At 37.8% G+C, this 22,140-nt stretch overlaps 1 protein-coding gene across 5 annotated transcripts in view; it reads left to right on the forward strand.

Annotated features, from left to right (window-relative positions):
- Nucleotides 1-22,140, forward strand: part of cbfa2t3 (CBFA2/RUNX1 partner transcriptional co-repressor 3) — a 168,285-nt gene that overhangs the window by 85,019 nt on the left and 61,126 nt on the right. Inside the window, exon 1 of one of the 5 annotated variants that reach the window (XM_061974769.2) lies at nt 6,324-6,525. The exons of the other annotated variants lie outside the window; for them this stretch is intronic. The gene's annotated coding sequence lies outside the window, so the exon portion shown is untranslated. Of the gene's footprint in view, nt 1-6,323; nt 6,526-22,140 lie in introns of those variants that run through there. 5 annotated transcript variants of the gene reach the window in all.

Genomic DNA, 22,140 nt, shown 5'->3' on the forward strand with positions numbered 1-22,140 from the left:
TTGGTGTGGGTTCACAGTGTGGCGCATATTTTAACAGTGTTGAAGTTGTTTATACAACCACCCTCACTGTGACCTGTATGGCTGTTGACCAAGTATGCATTCACTTGTGTGTGTGTGTGTGTGAAAAGCCGTAGATAGTATGTGACTGGGCCGGCACGCAAAGGCAGTGCCTTTAAGGTTTATTGGCGCTCTGTACTTCTCCTTACGTCCGTGTACCACTCCGTACAGCGGCGTTTGAAAAAGTCATGAATTTTACTTTTAGAAACCGATCCCGAAAATTTGGAGGTAGTCCTCCTTTTTCATTGTCCCATTTACTCTCTGTAAAGCACCAGTTCCATTGGCAGCAAAACAGGCCCAGAGCATAATACTACCACCACCATGCTTTTCGGTAGGCATTGTGTTCCTGGGATTAAAGGCCTCACCTTTTCTCCTCCCAACATATTGCTGAGTGTTGTGGCCAAACAGCTACATTTTTGTTTAATTCGACCACAGAACTTTCCTCCAGAAGGTCATATCTTTTGTCCATGCGATGTCATGACTTTATGGGGTCCCTGGGACCCCATTTGGAAAATTCCTGATAGAGTATTTGTGCGTGCAAAACAGCAGCAGGTGGCTGTGACCTGCGGGCCGGTTCTAATACTAATCAAATATCAGATCTTGACTTTGACACATAGGCTTTAGGACAATAGTATCTGACGAGGCTCCAGTTTGTTTGCCTTGCAGCCATTATGACCTCTAGCATTCACAGCGATGGTGAATGAGTGTTTTAGTCTGGTGTTAGACGTCGATTTGGAGTTTTGAGTAGGAAGAAGGAGCCAGTGCGAGACATCGCATGAAGCTAACGTCACTAATAGAGGAGGTCGGTAACAGTTGGAAGAATGCAGGATAATAACTCAGGAGTCGGGGAGGTCTGGAGTTTGAGACGATTGCACTCGGTCAGGTTGAGTTCAGGTGTGGAGCTCATCGGAGGTCTTTGGAGGATTTATGTCACGTCTGACGGCGCCCGCTGACTGAGGTCATCGGCGAACGGCGAAGGACGTCTGACGGTGGAACGCGTCATGCCTCGGGCCGAGCTCTCAGCTGGCGAAATTAGGCTCAGGCCGAGGACGGGAAGATGAGCGGCAGCTCCTTGCATGTAAATCCCGCGCCCCTCGTTCCTGTCTGCCGTTTCCAACCCCCCCCCCCCAGATGTGCGAGTAAGAGTCACCTTCTCGTATATCTGCTCGCTTTGCTTCCTCCGCTCCCCCTCCCCCGGCTCTCAGTGGCAGCTGTGCTGGTGATGGCTGTGTGCCCGTGGTGCAAGCTGGCTGTGGGGGTCCCAGGTGGCCCCTCGTGACAGTTATTGATGTTCAGGTGTTCGACTCCTCTCGCACAGCGACCCTGGGAGCCACACACAAACGCCGACACACATGTGTAAACACACACACACACACAGAACACACACACATATACACACACGTGTTTTCCACCACTTCAGAGGATGCTTTGTGTGTACGTCCAGGTATAGTAAACCTAAACATAAAACATAAACGTTATTATTTGGGATGGCCTAAAATCTATATTGCTGTATATACTGCAATAACAATATATATCACATTGTATCATTTTGTAAATAAATGATTATAGAAACATTTCAAAATGTTATTTAATTTTTGTATTTATTTTTTTCAATTTATTTATTTATTCTTTTTTTGGGGGGCGTGTTGTTTACATTAGCTCTGAACAACACTATAATTTGTTCAAACCTAGAATTATGTAATTATTTTTTAATAATTTCATGATTCCATTTTTGATTGCAACTGTAATCTGACGAAAATTCGTAACAATATATATCACAATGTATTATTTTGTAAATAAATGACTATAGCAACATTTCAACATTTTTAATTTTTAATTTAATTTCATTTTATTTTTATTTTTTTAACTTAAATTTGATTTTTTTTGTATTTATTTTGTGTGTTGTTGACATTAGCTCTGAACAACACTACAAATGTACTTTTGTGTATTATGTATTTTTTTATTTTATTGTTTTTTTGGGGGGGTTTTACTTAAAGTTTATTTTATTTTATTATTATTTTGTGTTGTTTACATTAGCTCTGGACACATTTGTTTACACCTGAAATTATGTAATTATTATTTTACTAATTTCATGATTCCATTTTTGATTGCAACTGTAATCTGACGAAAATTTGTAACAATATATATCACAATGTATTATTTTGTAAATAAATGACTATAGCAACATTTCAACATTTTTAATTGTATTTTATTTTATTTTTATTTTTTTTAACTTAAATTTGATTTTATTTGTATTTATTTTGTGTTGTTGACATTAGCTCTTAACAACACTACAAACGTGTTCACACCAAAAATTATGTAATAAATTTTTTATATTTTCATGATTCCATTTTTTATTGCAACTGTAATCTGACGAAAAACGTAGCAGTACATATTTCAATGTATTATTTTGTAAATAAATGACTAGAGAAATATTTAAAAAAAAAATTATTTTATTGTATTTTATTTATTTTTTTTATTAAATTTTATTTTATTTGTATTATTTTTAGCAATATACATCACAATGTATTATTTTGTATATAAATTACTATAGAAACATTTAAAATTTTATTTTTTTATTTTATTGTTTTGTTTTGTTTTGTTTTTACTTAAGGTTTATTTTATTTTTATAATTTTTTTGTGTTGTTTACATTATCTCTGGACACATTTGTTTACACCTGAAATTATGTAATTATTTTTTAATAATTTCATGATTCCATTTTTGATTGCAACTGTAATCTGAGGAAAATTCGTAACAATATACATCACAATGTATTATTTTGTATATAAATGATTATAGAAACATTTCAAAATGGGTTTTTATTTTTTATTTACTTTATTTATTTATTTATTTTAATTGTATTTACATTTTATTTTTTTATTTTTTCTGTGTGTTGTTGACATTAGCTCTGAACAACACAACAAATTTGTTCACACCTAAAATTATGTATTTCATTTTTAATAATTTCCTGATTCTATTTTTGATTGCAATTGTAATCTGACAAAAACGCAGAATCAACCCGAAGAATTCCTAAAAAACTAGTTAGGCAATAAACTAAATTACTGGAATGAAATTATAGTATGCTGACGGTAGCAAAGCAGGCCAATAATTATTATTGTTATAATGATTAAAATATCATTATCTTATTTTACTTACATACAAAATTAAAAAAGCAAAAAAAAAGCCCAAAAAAAGCCAAAAACTACCATTGTCTCTTATTTACAGAGTTTGTAAACAATAACAAAAACAGCAACAAAAAAAAAAAGATTTTGCGGTAATAAAAACATTTCTCTAACCAGTATAACGATATAATGCGCGTCACTGTTGATATTTGTATCGATCTGCCCAGCAAAAGAAACATATTGCAATAATAAAAACATCATAAATAAATGATAAATGGGTTATACTTGTATAGCGCTTTTCTACCTTCAAGGTACTGAAAGCGCTTTGACAGTATTTCCACATTCACCCATTCACACACACATTCACACACTGATGGCAGGAGCTGCCATGCAAGGCGCTAACCAGCAGCCATCAGGAGCAAGGGTGAAGTGTCTTGCCCAAGGACACAACGGACGTGACTAGGATGGTAGAAGGTGGGGATTGAACCCCAGTAACCAGCAACCCTCCGATTGTTGGCACGGCCACTCTACCAACTTCGCCACGCCGTCCCAATCAACGTAGTATGTATATATGTATGTATATATATATATGCATGTATGTATATATATATCTATGTGTGTATGTATGTGTATATATGTATATGTATGTATATATGTACATGTATGTATATATATATCTATGTGTGTGTATGTATGTATATATATATATGTACCGTATTTTTCGGAGTATAAGTCGCACCGCAGTATAAGTCGCACCTGCCGAAAATGCATAATAAAGAAGGAAAAAACATATATAAATCGCACTGGAGCCCGGCCAAACTATGAAAAAAACTGCGACTTATAGTCAGAAAAATACGGTATACACATATGTATATATATATATATATATATATATATATATATATATATATATAATGTGTGTGTGTGTATATATGTAAATGTATATATATGTATATACAGTATATATATGTATATAGGTACATGTATATATATAGTATGCATATAATTATACATATATGTGTCTATATGGCGGCGTGGCTTGCTTGGTAGAGTGGCCGAAGGGTCCAAGTTCGATTCCCGCTTCCCCCACCCCAGTCACAGCCGTTGTGTCCTTGGGCAAGACACTTCACCCACCTGCTGCCAGTGCCACCCACACTGGTGTAAATGTAACTTAAGGATGTAGATAATGGGATTCACGATGCAAAGTGCTTTGAGTCACACATATATATATATATATATATATATATATATATATATATATATATATATATATATATATATATATATATATATATATATATATATATGTGTGTTTGTGTAGATGTATAATGTTTGTGTAGATGTATATATGTATGTATATATGTATATATGTGTATATACACATATATATGTATGTGTATATGTATATATATATATATATATATATATATATATATATGTATACATATATACATATATACATGTATATATATAATATATATATATATATGGTTGTGTAGATGTACATATGTATGTATGTGTATGTATATACACGTATATATGTATGTATATATGTGTATGTGTGTATATACAATATACTTATACATCACACATGCACACCAGGGTGCATAAATAAATAGTTGCATATAACTGCACAGGAGTGAAAGTGTCCGTCAAGATTCTGCAGTCTGCTTCCAGTGTTTAGTTTATGAATATGCATTTTGAACATTGAACAATACCTTCTATGTGACCTCGCCGGGACAGAAGGCTGGTACCGCTGCCACCCTAACGCACTCCAGATGTGTCTGGCTGGCCGAGGAGTTGTTCTTGGCCCCGGCCCGCCTGGACTGGATGTCACGAATACTTTCCTCTATTTAGGAGCGACTCTCGGGTTAGTGGCCGGAGCGAGGAGGAGGAGGAGGAGGTGTGGATGGAACGCGGTGAGAAGATGAAAGAGGCCCAATAAAAGTGGGGTATTGTTGTAGGCAGGGAGGTGGATGACACAAGACGGAGATGGAGGACAGAAGGAGGAGGGAGGCGAGGCGAGGTGAGAGAGTCGGCTCAAGTCTAGCATCTGGATTTTATTAGCAGCCGTTGGGAAAATCTGAAAAGGAAGTTTTTTTTGTTTTTTTTTCCCCTCGGAGCGCGTCTGCAGCGGCGATACGCCGCACATAACCACTTCACTGTCGACGAGAGGAGCCGGGGCCCTCCCGGAGGAGAACAGATGGTCGCTAGAACTTCAATACAATTACATCAATAACAGCTTTCACAGATATGAGCGCTGGATGACAAGATCCCTGCAGCTCCCACGGACAGAAATACGACTCCTCTATCTTTAACCCTGATCAATTGTCTCTCATCCTCACTTGCAGCCTCCACTTACTGTATCTTGATTTTTCTCGCACACTAGAAAAAGGAAGTTCAATGTATTCTTTTTTTTTTCCGCTGAGTTGCCAGTAGTACAGTACAGCTATCTATTATCACCATGTAGACCAGGGGTGTCAAACTCAAATACAGAGTGGGCCAAAATATAAAAGTGAACAAAGCCGCGGGCCAAGGTTGAACAAATTAACCTTTTAATAGGGACCCAAACAAGTTTTGCATTGAATATTGAACAAGCAAGGCTTATATAACTTTATAGTGACGTGCAAAATCGAGTTTCAAATAATAATAATAATAATTCAAAAATATCAATAGCATATCAAATAAAATTTAAATAAAAATTGAATGCCTCTTTTCTATTTGCAGTCTTCTGAGGTAAACATCAAAATAAACTTTTTCCACAAGCTAATAATACATTTGAAATTAAATAACAATAATGAATGAATCAAACATTCAAGCCTTGAAGTAGCAAGAGAAAGTATTTGTTCTGTTGTGTTTATGTTGTGTTACGGTGCGGATGTTCTCCCGAAATGTGTTTGTCATTCTTGTTTTGTTTTTGTTTTTTTATTAAATCAACATAGAAAAAAACACACGATACACTTTCAACTAGTGCAGGGGTTCGGCAACCCGCGGCTCTAGAGCCGCATGCGGCTCTTCTGGAGCTTTTTCAAAAATGTATGAAAAATGGAAAAAGTTGAGGGGGAAAAAAATATTTTTTGTTTTAATATGGTTTCTGTAGGAGGACAAACATGACACAAACCTCCCTACTTGTTATAAAGCACACTGTTTATATTAAACATGCTTCACTGATTCGAGTATTTGGCGAGCGCCGTTTTGTCCTACTAATTTTGGCAGTCCTTGAACTCACCTTAGTTTGTTTGCATGTATATCTTTCTGCGACTTTCTAGGACGTGTTTTATGCCACTTATTTTTCTGTCTCATGTTGTCCACCAAACTTTTAACGTTGTGCATGAATCCACAAAGGTGAGTTTTGTTGATGTTATTGACTTGTGTGGAGTGCTAATCAGACATATTTGGTCAGTGCATGACTGCAAGCTAATCGATGCTAACATGCTATTTAGGCTAGCTATATGTACATATTGCATAATTATGCCTCATTTGTAGCTATATTTGAGGTCATTTAGTTTCCTTTAGGGCAGCACGGTGGAAGAGGGGTTAGTGCATCTGCCTCACAATACGAAGGTCCTGAGTAGTCTTGGGTTCAATCCCGGGCTCGGGATCTTTCTGTGTGGAGTTTGCATGTTCTCCCCGTGACTGCGTGGGTTCCCTCCGGGTACTCCGGCTTCCTCCCACCTCCAAAGACATGCACCTGGGGATAAGTTGATTGGCAACACTAAATTGGCCCTAGTGTGTGAATGTGAGTGTGAATGTAGTCTGTCTATCTGTGTTGGCCCTGCGATGAGGTGGTGACTTGTCCAGGGTGTACCCCGCCTTCCGCCCGATTGTAGCTGAGATAGGCTCCAGCGCCTCCCGCGACCCCAAAGGGAATAAGCGGTAGGAAATGGATGGATGGATGGATAGTTTCCTTTAAGTCCTCTTAATTCAATTTATATCTCATGACACACTATCTGTATATAATATGGCTTTTAATTTTTTGCGGCTTCAGACAGATTTGTTTTTGTATTTTTGGTCCTATAGACGAGGGCGGACCTACGTCACTTCCGCCTGCCAATCCCCTAGCAATCGGTCGCCATATTGAATTAGTTGAAAACAAACCAGCTCACAGCGAACACAGCATTGACAGAAAAGGCATTTAACGAGGTTTCACGGCATTTTAAACTGTTCTAAATGGCCAGAGGTGGGCAGAGTAGCCAGAAATTGTACTCAAGTAAGAGTACTGTTACTTTAGAGATTTATTACTCAAATAAAAGTAAGGAGTAGTCACCCACATATTTACTTGAGTAAAAGTAAAAAGTATGTTGTGAAAAAACTACTCAAGTACTGAGTAACTGATGAGTAACATACACACTCATATCATATATATATATATATATATATATATATATATATATATATATATATATATACAGTATATAATTTATAAGTATTTATTTTGCTGTTTTTGTTTACATGTTAAAGGTGTTTTAATGAATATACATGCATGTTTAACATATAGATTCCTTTCTTTCATGCAGACTAGAATATAAGTTGGTGTATTACCTGATTCTGATGACTTGCGTTGATTGTAATCAGACAGTCGTGATGATAACGTCCACGTTTTCAAATGGAGGAGAAGAAAAGTTCCTCCTTTCTGTCTAATACCACATGAAAGTGGTGGGTTTTTGGCATCCTATTTGTCCAGCTTCCATATTCGTTTTTATACACTTTACAAGAAATATATTGGCGTCAAACTCCGTAGCTTGCTAGCTTGTTTACGCTGGCTTTCGGAGACTCTTGTTTTGAAAGCGCAGGCGCGATGGCGCGGCACTTTTATTGTGAAGACAGGAACTGTGCAGTCAGTCTTTAGGCTTTTGACGGTTGAAATAAAAAATGGTCTTTTTTCCTTCACACTTTTGATTGATTGATTGGAACTTGTATTAGTAGATTGCACAGTACAGTACATATTCCGTACAATTGACCACTAAATGGTAACACCCCAATAAGTTTTTCAACTTGTTTAAGTCAGGTCATGTGACCCCTGGCTCTGTTTGATTGGTCCAACGTCACCAGTGACTGCATCTGATTGGTGGAACAGAGTGAACGTCACCAGTGACTGTATTTGTTGAAACGCAGGCACTATGAAGGTCTGTCTGACAGACCAAAACAAACAAAGCGTGCATTAACAGATCGATAAAAATTAGTAGCGAGTAGCGAGCTGAATGTAGATAAAAGTAGCGGAGTAAAAGTAGCGTTTCTTCTCTATAAATATACTCAAGTAAAAGTAAAAGTATGTTGCATTAAAACTACTCTTAGAAGTACAATTTATCCCAAAAGTTACTCAAGTAGATGTAACGGAGTAAATGTAGCGCGTTACTACCCACCTCTGGCAATCGGTCGCCATATTGAATTCGTTGAAAACAAACCAGCTCACAGCGAACACAGCATTGACAGAAAAGGCATTTAACGAGGTTTCACGGCATTTTAAACTGTTCTAAATGGCGTATGATTATGTAAATAGTCTTTCCAGTGAGGCTAGGTTAAGATACGAGTTAAAATGTTCTGTAGTTGGATTAAACGACTGCCCTTACCGCCTTCCAGCAGATGGTATAGCCAAGTTGTGGTTAAGAAGGTGGATTTTTGTTCCTTATATTTACCAGAAACGAAGTGATCCGAACACACGACCCGGGATTTTGGGGGACTCCAGTGAGAACCGTCCTCGTTTTCCCGGTGTAAAGCTGCGTGCCATTTGTCTCGTCTCTGTGGGGCTTTTAGCACGCTTTGGCAGAAAAAATATTGAGAGATTTGAGGGCTACAAGTACAAGTAATGTTTGATTACAACAAAGGAGACTTGCAGACAGCATTTTACGACTGTCTTGAAAAGTTGATTAAATGGCAACATGAAAATTATAGGGTTTATTGGTTTTTAAAAACCCAACCGTTAAGTGCAAATTTAAATGAAACCGGTTTTCCAAAATAGCCTTTATACCGTATGTTATTGTTGTGCAACAACAACAACTTCAGCTGTCGAACGTTATTCAGTAAAAATTCAACGGGTTCAACATTAGCATGGACGGTATAGCCAAGTTGTGGTTAAGAAGGTGGATTTTTGTTCCTTATATTTACCAGAAACGAAGTGATCCGAACACACGACCCGGGATTTTGGGGGGCTCCAGTGAGAACCGTCCTCGTTTTCCCGGTGTAAAGCTGCGTGCCATTTGTCTCGTCTCTGTGGGCTTTTAGCACGCTTTGGCAGAACAAAATACGACCTTTGTTTTCCCTGTTTCCAGTTGTGGTTTGCACAACCAAAAACAACACAGTTTTTTGGCATTTTGGAGGCAGAATGACGGGTTTAATCAGCGCAGGTCGACAGGTTAAAGAGTAATGGCGACGGTTTGTTTTCAACGCCAGTCAGGTTGCTATGGCTCGAAGAACCCGTACGAAGCTCAGTTGCCCGGATGTCGGCCCTGCCCTATAAGGCTCTTTCAACATTTTGGGTTGCCGACCCCTGAACTAGTGCATCAACCCCCCCCCAAAAAAAAACTCCCTCCCCCATTCACACTCATACACACCCACTAACACAAAAGGGGTTGTTTCTTTCTGCTATCAATATTCTGGTTCCCACAACATGGACAACACTTCTGCAAGGGACACAACACAGTTCCTGAAGCACACTTGATTGTTTGTGCTGCTGGTCCACTAACATTTTCATTTAATTACTTTTTTTTTTCTTCTTTTTTCTCCCCTATGTAATTATTTTTATATTGTTTTACTTTCCTTTTTATCCAAGAAAATATTTATTTATCTTATCTATAAAAAAATATATATAAAAAAAAAAAAAAAGGAAAGAAAGGACCTTATCTTCACCAGACCCGGTTGTAAATGAAATTAGCTTCGTTTAAAGGTTTTTTTTTTAAACCAGGTCCAGTCCAGATAATGTCCAAGTCGGGTCCAGCAACACACACCTTCATTCATGTACACTGAGGAAAAAAAAAAAAAAGAAAGAAAAGAAAATTTTGGAACACAACAGATTGCATATAATCCAGTGACGTGCAGCCCCGCCTCACCTGCCATCATGGAAAGAAAAAAAATGTAAAAAGAAAAAAAAATAATTAAATTGTTATATGTATCCAGTGATTATACTATAAAGTTATTTTCCATTTAACTTCACCAGTTTTAGATTATTTTTATTCAAAATCGCTGAATTTTCACATTTGCCGTTCAAATACTGAGAAGAGACGGTACGGTGAACAGCAGCCAGTCGAGGCACGTCACTCAGTGCCTCAACATGGATTCCGGACTCGGCTAACTGCTGGCCTGCTGTGCAGTGACACTGTATTAGTATATGAATTATATTATACAATTCAATAGTTTAGTTAGTTGAGGTATATAATGTACAGTGTATTTTGTCAACAACTGTATGTGTGTAACATATTTCTTGTGCTGAGCAATCATAAAACGGCTGCAAAAGACGCACTGGCTGAGGCTCCAGTAATCCCGCCTCCTGCACCCCCGCCGTAGAATTGTTATATCAACTAAAGCCCACACTTAAACTTTCCACGTGCAAGATTGAATCTATTTAAAAAAGTTATTTCATAAGAAGCCAAAAAGTGCAAAAACAATATGCTCGTGTTGGAGGAGTTGTGAATGACTGCAGGGCCACAACATTAGGTACACCTGCAGACTGCAGGTGTATCTAATTCACAACTCCTCCAACACGAACATTATTGTTTTTGCACTTTTTGGCTTCTTATTAAATAACTTTTGTAACCTATTTTCATGGGCTTTCCTCTTTGTGATGTTAAGTTCCTGTTATGCGTTGTTATACAGTATATGCCTTGAGCTCTTATTTTGAAGGCGCTAAGAGCGGAAGTGATGACACGTTGCGGAGGTTTTTGAAAGAAAGTAAATAAAGTGGTCCTCGTGTAAACTGGAGCCTCCGTGTTTGTTATTTTGTAGTTTCATACAGTATAGGCGACATTTATAAACCCTCGGTTACACTTTTTTAAATAGATTCAATCTTGCACGTGGAAAGTTTAAGTGAGGGCTTTAGTTGCGGCACATGGACTTAATTTATAAGTAAAGGTAAGACCATAATAACTTTTTTTTATTAAATGTGCTTTTTTGTGTGCTACAGTTTGTATGTGTAAAGTTAAAGTTAAGTTAATGTACCAAGGATTGTCACACACACACTAGGTGTAATGAAATTTGTCGTCTGTATTTGACCCATCCCCTTGTTCACCCCCTTGGAGGTGAGGGGAGCAGTGGGCAGCAGCGGCGCCGCGCCCGGGAATCATTTTTGGTGATTTAACCCCCAATTCCAACCCTTGATGCTGAGTGCCAAGCAGGGAAGAATGCTGATATGAGCTTTTAAACATAACCCGTTAACTGCTGCCAATCAAATGGTGAATAAGATACTCTTTAGGGTTCATATGTTTGTAAATCTGATCAACCTCACCACACGTCACTGATATAATCTATAAACAAAATTACATTTTCAAAACAAAAAACAAAAAAAAAAAAATGTATGTACAGTCCAGATTATGTTCAGGTCACTAAAAATTAGGGAATACAACAACAGATAGCATATAATCTATAAACATAATTACACTTTCAACATAAGCCTTTGAGGACTTCCCATCTTTTTTAATGTTTTTTGGCATCATTATCGTTTTCAACCATGTAACTTTCTAAAGTAAAAAAATACTGAATACATATTTTAAAGAAAGTAATACTAAGTGAATATCAGTTTTTGGCCTTAAAAATAAACCTTTTACCGAGTACTATAATTAAATTGATTAAATCATGATTGTCAATGAACTCTCCCAAAATAACAGAAACCACATCAAGCGTCATAAACAAACCAATCCTTAAACACATTTTTTCAACTTCCACCCAAAAGGAAGACACAATATGACAATACCAAAACAAATGCAGGGTGGATTCAGACTCCTGACAACAAAATCGGCAGTCATCTGACTCTGTCATATTCCATAATTTTAACATTTTAACATTTTCAAATAATAATAATAACTAGAGCGCAATTTTGAGTTTTGGGGTTGGGTTTTTTTATCAAATCGCAATTTTTGCCAGTCCTATTGTGTGTGTCCAGTTTGGTGAGTTTTGAAGCATGTTGAGGGGGTCAAATTACAGCTCAAAGAGGCAAAAGTGACTGTTTTTACTAAAATTTTGTTTTGAAGGGGGAATTGCCAACTTCCTGAAGGATGTCAATGTATGAAATCTAGGTCTAAGTCAGACCTACATAGAGGTTTTAGTTTCATGTCTCTACGACATTCATACCGGAAGTTACAAGCAGTTTTGTCAATGTTTTTTCCTAGGGGGCGCTAGAGCGCAATTTTGAGTTTTGGGGTTTGGTTTTTTGATTCGATGGCAAATTTCACCCGTCCTGATGTGTGTGTCAAATATGGTGAGTTTTGAAGCATGTTAAGGGGGTCAAATTACAGCTCAAAGAGGTGGCGGAATAATAATAAAACACACGAAATACAATAGGGCCCTCTGTCCCAAAGGGACATTGCGGTCCCTAATAATTCAAAAATATCAATAGCATATCAAATAAAATTTAAATAAAAATTTAATGCCTCTTTTCTATTTGGAGCCTTCTGAGGTAAACATCAAAATAAACTTTTTCCACAAGCTAATAATACATTTGAAATTAAATAACAATAATGAATGAATCAAACATTCAAGCCTTGAAGTAGCAAGAGAAAGTATTTGTTCTGTTGTGTTTATGTTGTGTTACGGTGCGGATAGTCCTCCCGAAATGTGTTTGTCATTCTTGTTTGATGTGGTTTCACAGTGTGGCGCATATTTGTAACAGTGTTAAAGTTGTTTATGCGGCCACCCTCAGTGTGCATTCACTTATGTGTATGTAGAAGCCGCATATATCATGTGACAGGGGCCGGAACGCTGTTTGTATGGAGGAAAAGCAGACGTGACGACAGGTTGTAGAGGACGCTAAAGGCATTGCCTTTAAGGCACGCCCCCAATATTGTTGTCCGGGTGGAAATCGGGAGAAATTCGGGAGAATGGTTGCCCCGGGAGACTTTCGAGAGGGGCACTGAAAATCGGGAGGGTTGGCAAGTATGAGTATTAGCGGTGAATGCGGTGTTATAGCGGCACCACCGCGGTTTAATACCGGCCGGCCAGCTCTAATGTTAATTTGATATTGCCTCTAGGGCCAAATGAAATTACACGGCGGGCCAAATTTGACACCCATGATGTAGACCAAACCGTTTCCACCAAGTAGCACCTCGGAAAACACTTGGCTCTGCAAGTGCCACCATGATGACCGACGTTCAAATACAGTAGCCCAGTAGGCTTAAGTAGTCATTAAAAACAATTCCCAATGCTGAATAAACAAGTCCATGTCAGAAAACCAACACATTTAGCTGAACTGCACCAATATTGAATGAATGAATGAATGAAATAGGTTTATTTCGGTCATATAATCAACCATCAATCATTTTGTGTGACCAGTTTAACAGTACAGATTAGACATATTAACAATCATGCACATTTACACACAAAAAGAAAAGAAAAGAAAAAGAATGACCGACAAAGGAATAGGCTGAAGCCAAAGCTTATATTTGCCTATCCTATACATTCACTGAACATTAGATTGCCTGGAACATCAACGTTTAAAAAAAGATATCAATGGGATGAAAGTAATTGTTACTATATTTTATAATTTTCAATTATTTCACCTTTCAAGGTTTTCTTCAACCTTAACAAAGAACTACATGTCTTCAACTCATCACCGAGCTTGTTCCACCATTTAACTCCTAAAACTGAAATACATTTTTGTTTTATATTTGTTCTTACTGTACCTATTTCAAAAATCAATATCCCCCGTAAATTATAGTTTTCTCCTCTAATGGAAATAACCTAAGAATACAAGCTGGAAGGCTGTTGTTCTTTACTCGAAACATAATTTCCATTGTTTTTAAAAACACAATATCTGAACATTTTTACATATTAGAACTTATAAATAACACAATTGTGTCAAAAATAGATTTTTTTTTTTCATGCTTGAAATAAGAAATGATTACTTTAAAAAAGTAGTTGTATACTTGTGAGTGTTGATGACACAGCTTTGCATCAGTTGATATTCTAGTTTCAAGCATGTTTTACTCATTATAGGTCATCAAATCTCAGCAACAAGCTGTAATAACCTACTGAGATCATTTAGGACCAAAACACTTAAAACAAGTAAAACACTCCAACATAAAATCTGCTTAGTGAGAAGAATTATCTTATCAGACCGAAAATGAGCAAATATCACCCTTATTTGAGATATTTAATCTTACATAGATTTCAGTTTTTGCAGTGTACCGCCCATCTTGGCTTGCCCGTGTTTTATTAGCGGGACCCCCCGCCTCCTTTTCATGTTCTATTTCTTTGTTCAAGTAGCTCTGCATGTGCAGCGTCAGAGATGTGTTTTTGTCTGCAGCATGAACACATGTCTCCAGTTAGCACATGTGTGTGTGTGTGTGTGAGTGTGTGTGTGTGTGCATCAACACAGGCCTGTCATTAGTTAGGACGTAAAAGCCTCTGAACTCTAAATCGGCTCAAGATGAGGCCGAGTCAGGACGAGCCGGAGCAGACACAAATAAACAAATGCAAAGGGAGACTATTAGTAGGCATAGGAGGGAGGACGTGTGCTGGGTGAGGTGAGCTTATGTTTGATTGAGGTTTTTTTTACCTGGTGGGAATGAGGATGTAGGTGACGTATCTTGTGAAGCCGGGGTCTTGCAAAAACCCCATGTTTTGATACGAAGGCCTGGTGTGGGGGAGGGGGGGAGTGTTTGCGTGGACTCCTCAGCGGCTGGATGGGGAACAGATGTGGGAAGGCAGGCGGCCCGGGCAGCCAGCCAGAGCAGCTGGGAGAAATTAAAAACAACAGCATTCCTGGAGACTGGGCGAATTACAGTGGGGAAGGGAGAGGGGGGAGGCGAGGGATAAGCGGGAGACGGGGAGAGAGAGTTTTTAGGACTATGTGGTCACCGGCGAGGGTCTCCAGCGGTTGCGTAGACGGGGAGGATTGAAGGGAACTTGCTCTGCAGTCATGGTTGTCTGGGGCTAATCTGTTGCAGCTGTGTTTCCATTGCAGACACGAACACGGGAGTAACGTCTAAGTAAGGGGTTGTATCGATACCGAGGCGAGTATTGGTATCGGATCGATACTCGTCTAAAGGGATTGATACTTGTGTTGTGTTTTTTTCTTCTGTAAGTCCAGAAATGACTCGATTTTCCTCAGTTTATATTATTTTTTTGTAATTTTTCCACAAATATCTGCATAATGGTACTTATTTCTGTACTTTTGTTTACATTTTAATATCAATGTTTTTGTGACATTTTTGCTTTTTCTGTAATGTTTTTTCTTCTGTAGGTCCAGAAATGACTTGATTTTCCTCAGGTTATATTATTTTCTTGTAATTTTTCCACAAATATCTGCATAATGGTACATATTTCTGTACTTTTGTTTACATTTTAATATCAATGTTTTTGTGACATTTTTGCTTTTTTTGTAATGTTTTTTTCATCTATCGGTCCAGAAATTACTCGATTTTCCTCAGAGTTTATATTATTTTCTTGTAATTTTTCCACAAATATCTGCATGATGGTACTTATTTCAGTACTTTTGTTTACATTTTAATATCAATGTCTTTGTGACATTTTTGCTTTTTTTGTAATGTTTTTTTCATCTATCGGTCCAGAAATTACTCGATTTTCCTCAGTTTATATTATTTTCTTGTAATTTTTCCACAAATATCTGCCTAATGGTACTTATTTTAGTACGTTTGTTTACATTTTAATATCAATGTTTTTGTGACATTTTTGCTTTTTTTGTAATGTTTTTTCTTCTATAGGTCCAGAAATGACTCGATTTTCCTCAGTTTATATTATTTTTTTGTAATTTTTCCACAAATATCTGCATAATGGTACTTATTTCCGTACTTTTGTTTACATTTTAATATCAATGTTTTTGTGACATTTTTGCTTTTTTTGTAATGTTTTTTTCATCTATCGGTCCAGAAATTACTCGATTTTCCTCAGAGTTTATATTATTTTCTTGTAATTTTTCCACAAATATCTGCGTAATGGTACTTATTTTAGTACGTTTGTTTACATTTTAATATCAATGTTTTTGTGACATTTTTGCTTTTTTTGTAATGTTTTTCTCATCTATCGGTCCAGAAATTACTCGATTTTCCTCAGAGTTTATATTATTTTCTTGTAATTTTTCCACAAATATCTGCATAATGGTACTTATTTCCGTACTTTTGTTTACATTTTAATATCAATGTTTTTGTGACATTTTTGCTTTATTTGTAATGTTTTTTTCATCTATCGGTCCAGAAATGACTCGATTTTCCTCTGTTTATATTATTTTCTTGTAATTGTTCCACAAATATCTGCATAATGGTACTTATTTCAGTACTTTACATTTTAATATCAATGTTTTTGTGACATTTTTTGCTCTTTTTGTAATGTTTTTTCTATAGATGTCCGATAATGGCTTTTTTGCCGATATTCCGATATTGTCCAACTCTTAATTACCGATTCCGCTCCCCTGGTTCCTGCATCTTGGGGTCACTAAAACGGCAGCCGTGCGAGTTCCAAAAATGTTTGCTTTTTTTATAATGTTTTTTCTTCTATAGGTCCAGAAATGGTTCGATTTTCCTCTGTTTGTATTATTTTCTTGTAATTGTTCCACAAATATCTGCATAATGGTACTTATTTCAGTACTTTACATTTTAATATCAATGTTTTTGTGACATTTTTTGCTCTTTTTGTAATGTTTTTTCTAGAGATGTCCGATAATGGCTTTTTTGCCGATATTGTCCAACTCTTAATTACCGATTCCGATATCAACCGATACCGATATATACAGTCGTGGAATTAACACATTATTATGCCTAATTTTGTTGTGATGCCCCGCTGGATGCATTAAACAATATAACAAGGTTTTCCAAAATAAATCAACTCAAGTTATGGAAAAAAGTGCCAACATGGCACTGCCATATTTATTATTGAAGTCACAAAGTGCATTATTTTTTTTAACATGCCTCAAAACAGCAGCTTGGAATTTGGAACATGATCTCCGTGAGAGAGCATGAAGAGGTTGAGGTGGGTGGGGTTGGGGGTGGCGGGGGGTGTATATTGTAGCGTCACGGAAAAGTTAGTGCTGCAAGGGGTTCTGGGTATTTGTTCTGTTGTGTTTATGTTGTGTTATGGTGCGGATGTTCTCCCGAAATGTGTTTGTCATTCTTGTTTGGTGTGGGTTCACAGTGTGGCGCATATTTGTAACAGTTTTAAAGTTGTTTATACAGCCACCCTCAGTGTGACCTGTATGGCTGTTGACCAAGTATGCGTGCATTCACTTGTGTGTGTGAAAAGCCGTAGATATTATGGGACTGGGCCGGCACGCAAAGGCAGTGCCTTTAAGGTTTACTTCTCCCTACGTCCGTGTACACAGCAGCGTTTTAAAAAGTCATAAATTTTACTTTTTGAAACCAATACCGATCATTTCCGATATTACATTTTAAAGTATTTATCGGCCGATAACATCTCTAGTTTTTTCTTCTGTAGGTCCAGAAATGACTTGATTTTCCTCAGTTTATATTCTTTCCTTGTTATTTTTTCCACAAATATCTGCATAGTGGTGCTTATTTCAGTACTTTTGTTTACATTTTAATATTAATGTTTTTGTGACATTTTTTGCTTTTTTTGTCATGTTTTTTCTTCTGTAGGTCTAGAAATTACTCGATTTTTCTCAGTTTTTATTATTTTCTTGTCATTTTTCCACAAATATCTGCATAATGGTACTTATTTCAGTACTTTTGTTTACATTTTATTATCAATGTTTTTGTGACATTTTTGCTTTTTTTGAAATGTTTTTTCTTCTGTAGGTCCAGAAATGACTCAATTTTCCTCAGTTTATATTATTTTCTTGTTATTTTTTCCACAACCTACCTGCATAATGGTACTTATTTCAGCACTTTTGTTTATATTTTAATATTAATGTTTTTGTGACATTTTTTGCTTTTTTTGTAATGTTTTTTCTTCTGTAGGTCTAGAAGTTACTCGATTTTCCTCAGTTTATATTCTTTTCTTGTAATTTTTCCACAAATATCTGCATAATGGTTCTTATTTCAGTACTTTTGTTTACATTTTAATATCAATGTTTTTGTGACATATTTGCTTTTTTTGTAATGTTTTTTCTTCTGGAAGTCCAGAAATGACTCGATTTTTCCTCAGTTGATATTTTTCCACAAATATTAAAGTTAAAAAGTTAAAGTATCAATGATTGTCACACACACACTAGGTGTGGCGAAATTATTCTCTGCATTTGAACCATCACCCTTGATCACCCCCTGGGAGGTGAGGGGAGCAGTGAGCAGCAGCGGTGGCCATGCCCGGGAATAATTTTCGGTGATTTAACCCCCAATTCCAACCATTGATGCTGAGTGCCAAGCAGGGAGGTAATGGGTCCCATTTTTATAGTCTTTGGTAGACCAACCGATCTCAGGGCGGACACTCTAACCACTAGGTAGTTACTGTGGGACCCCATTTTTATGACTTGTTGGGGACCCAGTTTTTGATCATTCCTAGCGCCAACACTGATGGAGTATTGGTGCGTGCAAAACCCGTGGGGCCACAGATAATTCTGGCCCGGATCTGGCCCGCCGGCCTTGACTTTGACACCCCCTGTTTTGGACCGTATGGTGAGACTCCAAAAGGAAGGAAGACACCCCGCTGCATGGCGCAGGCATTTGTTCCGCCACGCTAGGCGCTTCTGGGCTTTTCATCGGGTTTCGTCATGGCGCCGACATTTTTCCCCCGGCGAGTAAGAGATAAGATACACTTACAATTAGTGCACCAACGCAAAAAACCTTCCTCCCCCATTTACACTCATTCACACTCATTCACACAAAAGGGTTGTTTCTTTCTGTTATTAATATTCTGGTTCCTACATTATATATCAATATATATCAATACAGTCTGCCAGGGATACAGTCCGTAAGCACACATGATTGTGCGTGCTGCTGGTCCACTAATAGTACTAACCTTTAACAGTTAATTTTACTCATTTTCATTCATTACTAGTTTCTTTGTAACTGTTTTTATTTTGTTTTACTTTCTTTTTTATTCAAGAAAATGTTTTTAATTTATCTTATTTTATTTTATTAATTTTTTTTTCAAAGTACCTTATCTTCACCATACTTGGTTGTCCAAATTAGGCATAATAATGTGTTAATTCCATGACTGTATATATCGGTATCGGTTGATATCGGTATCGGTAATTAAAGAGTTGGACAATATCGGAATGTCGGATATCAGCAAAAAGCCATTATCGGACATCCCTAGTTGGGACCTATGAAATGATGCTGTGTGATTTTTCTGACAACCTTCCCTAGTCATGATGTCATGAATTATTTTACGTGCAGTCGGCTTTCGGTTCCCGGCCAAATTTTTTTAGCCCAATGCGGACCCGCAAGTCCAAAAGTTTGTACCCCCCTGAACTAGTGGATCTTTCGATGCAACTTCAGCCTGTCAACAACCTTATGCGCAATATCGGAATATCGGATATCGACAAAAAGCCATTATCGGACATCCCTAATAATAACAACTGAATTCTTCTTGATTGCTTTGGAAGACATGAAACTGCTACAGGAAAAAAAAAAAAAAGAGAAAACGCCACCAAAATAGAAGCGCAAGACAAGAACTGTGCCTCCGGATTTTTTCAACGCAAAAAAATGTGCCTTGGCTCAAAAAAAGGTTGAAAAACACTGTCCTAATGTATTAAAACAGCGAAAATCCCAAGCTTGGTGTGTACGTGTGAGCCCCCGTTCAGATTATACAGCTGTCTATAATCCCACCGAGGGAGTAAACAGCCCCCTTATCCTCCTCATCCTCCCTCCGTTTTACTCCCGAAGAAGGTAAAAACAAGAGCGCGGTCCCCGGAACGTCTGCACGGGGGTCTCTGCCGGGCGCACGCTTGAAGACGCGGCGGCGTCTCGTGCGGCGACAGCGCGCGTTTAATCAAAGAGGAGCTTCACTCAGCCATATGGCCGCCTCCCCACAGGAAACGGCACGGATGGCTTGTTTGTGTGTTTCGCCCTTCTTTTCCCAGAGAACGGCTGCTTCTATTTATACCGGACCTTGTTTGTGTTGGAAGTGTCTCGCCCTGTGCTCTCGAGGGGTCGGATCGGTGTGTCAATGACCCCGGTGCGGCACACTCGCCACTTTAAATACAGACTGCTGGTGCCGAGGGGATTCTCTGGGACATCTCGAAAACTAACTTTTGTCGAGGAAATCGTCAGGCTTGGTCAAAAATTGGACTCAGATGCAGAGTTGGGCAGTGTTTTTCAACCACCGTGAGATATAGTCTGGTGTGCCGTGAGAGATTATCTAATTTCACCTATTTGGGTTAAAAATATTTTTTGAAAACAAGTAATTATAGTCTGCAAATGATGTCAGGTTCAAACACTGATGACATTTATTAAACAAGACAAGAGGCAAAGAATTAAACAGAGACAGAATTCAATTTGGACTCAATATATTGAGGAGAGTCGCCCGGACATTGTATCCTTCTACAATTTCCAGCACGCTCTGACGAAAAAGATTTACGTCTCCTCCTTTATTTAGATATTCAATGTTTACACAACAACACATTTCTCAACAGGAATGGGGGGGTATGTAAACAGCTCTTGTTTTTGGTCACATTGAAAACAAAAGAAGAAGATGCCTCGGGCTTGGGCTCGTACTGGATTCGGCTTGAGCAGGTCTTCGATGACAATAGATAACCCCTCCCGTCTCCTCTCATCGTACAGAGTGGAATTTTCCAAGCCTTTGACTTGGTGCAACAAAGACAGCTCTCATCTGTTCACTGGAACTCAGAACGGAAAGTTTTTTGATAATTTACATACAATTTTTCTGACAAATGATGTGTTGTAGTTGAGTGTCGGTGCTGTCTAGAGCTCGGCAGAGTAACCGTGTAATACTCTTCCATATCAGTAGGTGGCAGCCGGTAGCTAATTGCTTAGTAGATGTCGGAAACAGCAGGTCAAAAGGTATCTAATGCTTAAACCAAAAATAAACAAAAGGTGAGTGCCCTCTAAGAAAAGGCATTGAAGCATAGGGAAGGCTATGCAGAACGAAACTAAAACTGAACTGGCTACAAAGTAAACAAAAACAGAATCCTGTACGACAGCAAAAACTTACTGTGGAGCAAATACGGCGTCCACAACGTACATCCGAACATGACAATCAACAATGTCCTCACAAAGAAGGATAAAAACAACTGAAATATTCTTGATTGCTAAAACAAAGATAAAGAAAAGGTGAGTGCCCCTAAGAAAAGGCATTGAAGCGTAGGGAAGGCTATGCAGAACGAAACTCAAACTGAACTGGCTACAAAGTAGACAAAAACAGAATGCTGGACGACAGCAAAGACTTACTGTGGAGCAAATATGGCGTCCCACAACGTACATCCGAACATGACAATCAACAATGTCCTCACAAAAAGGGATAAAAACAACTGAAATATTCTTAATTGCTAAAACAAAGTAGGTGGCACCCGGTAGATAATTGCTTAGTAGATGTCGGAAACAGCAGGTCAAAAGGTATCTAATGCTTAAACCAAAAATAAACAAAAGGTGAGTGCCCCTAAGAAAAGGCATTGAAGCGTAGGGAAGGCTATGCAGAACGAAACTCAAACTGAACTGGCTACAAAGTAAACAAAAACAGAATGCTGGACGACAGCAAAGACTTACTGTGGAGCAAATACGGCGTCCCACAACGTACATCCGAACATGACAATCAACAGTGTCCTCACAAAGAAGGATAAAAACAACTGAAATATTCTTGATTGCTAAAACAAAGTGGATGCAGGAAATATCGCTCAAAAGAAGACATGAAACCGCTACAGGAAAATACCAAAAAAAAGAGAAAAAG

The sequence above is a fragment of the Nerophis lumbriciformis genome, linkage group LG15 (genome assembly GCF_033978685.3).
Source record: "Nerophis lumbriciformis linkage group LG15, RoL_Nlum_v2.1, whole genome shotgun sequence".
NCBI classification, from domain to species: Eukaryota; Metazoa; Chordata; class Actinopteri; order Syngnathiformes; family Syngnathidae; genus Nerophis; species Nerophis lumbriciformis.